The sequence below is a fragment of the Apium graveolens genome, chromosome 7 (genome assembly GCF_009905375.1).
Source record: "Apium graveolens cultivar Ventura chromosome 7, ASM990537v1, whole genome shotgun sequence".
Taxonomy (NCBI): Eukaryota; Viridiplantae; Streptophyta; class Magnoliopsida; order Apiales; family Apiaceae; genus Apium; species Apium graveolens.
The window spans coordinates 32,486,075-32,488,539 of record NC_133653.1 but is presented as its reverse complement, the minus strand read 5'-3'; positions in this window follow the sequence as shown (position 1 = coordinate 32,488,539).

The following is a 2,465-nucleotide window of genomic DNA, read 5'->3' as shown; positions in this document are numbered from 1 at the left end:
TCGTTTTCTTGGTGGATACCGGTGGAGTGTTTCACACTTGAGGAGCAAGTGCTAAGGATCTCTGATTGTTGTCTCTGAATTATTTTAAAAGGTTAGATTCGATCCCTCGAATTTTTATTCATGATTTATATGCTTTTATTTGGATTTTGTGTGTGTAAAAGTGTTTTGCCATGCCCCCGCTGCGTTTAAAATCCAACATTGGCATCAGAGCATAGGTTGTATGCATATAGATCTGTGGTAAAAATTTCAGAATTTTATGTGCTTGTATGAATTAATTATGATTTTTACAAGTTATATCATGGATTAATTTTGTCTGATGAGAAATCATTTCTCAGAATTATTTTGAATGTTGATCTGGGTTCTACAAGTGTTGTAGATCGTCTGGGTATTTTTTTCATAATTTTATGATGTATAGGTTTTTTATTATGAATTTTTGAAGTTGTATCATTAATAATTCGTAATTAATTATTCATATATATATATATTATTTGTAAGTATATGTATATATCTGTTCTGCTGTATTCTGTGCTGTTGTCTGCTTATTCTGTGATGCACGGAAGATGAGGAACAGCTGTCAGGCGCGGAGTTCGAGGCGAGCTGTCAGGCGGCGGCTGAAAAACAAAAAAAAATAAAAATATAGGGGTGTAACGCATTCCGAGAATGCGTTACACACCTGTGGCGCATTCACGGAATGCGTTACACCCTTTAATGGCTGAAAAGGGGTGTAACGCATCACCGGAATGCGTTACAGGTACTGTAACACGTTCCTGTAATGCGTTACAGCCCTTCTGTTGATTTTAAAATTGATTTTCTGGGAGTTTCGTAACTCCGTTTTAGGCATGCAATATACCGTTGGATTCGTTTTTTCGAGACGGATCTAATGGAGTGATCAATTTTAGTTTATATAAAAGTTTTGAACTGTTTATATTTCCATGAAGTATTTTAAAGTTGTTTTTGACTGTTTTAATTGCTTTTAAATGCTTCATGTGATACATAGAGATGTATAATGCTTAGACTAATGTGCTAGATGATTTAACATGCCTACCTTGATATTTATTCATGTTGATATATGTGATATATGCTTAGTTTATCATGCGATGATAGATTTAGGTGAACTTAAATGAACATAAGGCGCTTGTTAGACAACCTAGTATAGTGAAATTGTTTCATAACCTTAATAACAATATTATGAATACAATCATGAGATTATTGTGTTTGTGAAACACGTAATTGAATATGAATTTTCGATATGAGAGAAAGGATGATTCTGTCAACAACAGATTTCGATCTGTAAGAAAGGGTTATTAAGTGACGCCTCTTGACAATGCTCCACCCGATCTGGAAATCATCTGATTATTGATTATTAATTTGAAATATTTAATTTAAAAGGAAGAATCTCTTTATAATATGATTATGATTGTAACGTAATATAATCCCTCTAAAATTAAATAATATCAAGTAGTAATTGGCCAATGATACAACGAGCTTGTGTCGGTCATAGCCTTCCAACATGATAGAAAAGTAGTTCTTATTTTTGAATCATTGTCGGTTCGTGCTACAGCCGAGGGCTTTGATTTCGAAATAAGAAATACTTGTCTATTACATAGAGATGTGTACATTGAATAATAATCTAAAGGTCGGTACGTGCTACAGCCGTGGGCCTTTGGGGACTGATTCAACTGTACGGAATGTTGGGTTAGACTTGACTTAGAATATTGAGTTTGTCGTGCTACAGCTGAGACTCAATTATTCAAGAGGCTAAAGTTTGATTAGGGAATAACATGAGATGTAATTGACAAGAGTTGTCTGCCTATTGAACATTGCATGGCGGTTCGTGCTACAGCCGGGGTTGTGTAATGGAATGTAGGATCCCTATTCCCACTAGCATTATGAATGCTTAATTTTTCACGTAGGGGGTTGAATAAATTAGGAAAACTAGTGGGAGCCACTTATGAATAAAGACCCGATTCATATAGTGTTTTAAAATAAAATTGAATATTTGCTAAGTTTTATTATGTGTTTATCATTTACAGATTTACAATATACATTATGTCTTCTGCACTATCACTCAGGAGCATACTGGATGCTCACAAATTGACTGGTCCTAATTATGCTGACTGGCTTCAAAACTTGAGAATTGTTCTTAGGATTGAGAAGCTGGAATACGTGATTGACTCACCTAAGCCTACTGAACCTGCTAGTGATGCACATAATGATGAACATGTTGTGTATCGTAAGTGGATAGATGATGCAAATGTTGCTCAATGCATCATGCTAGCTTCCATGAACATTGAGCTACAGAAGCAACATGAGCATATGGATGCTCACACTATCCTAATGTATCTACAAGAGTTGTATGATGTGGCGGGGAGGACAGCTAGATATGAGATATCGAAGGAGCTGTTCGGTTGTAGGATGTCTAAAGGATCATCTCTGAATGACCATGTACTTAAGATGATCAATTT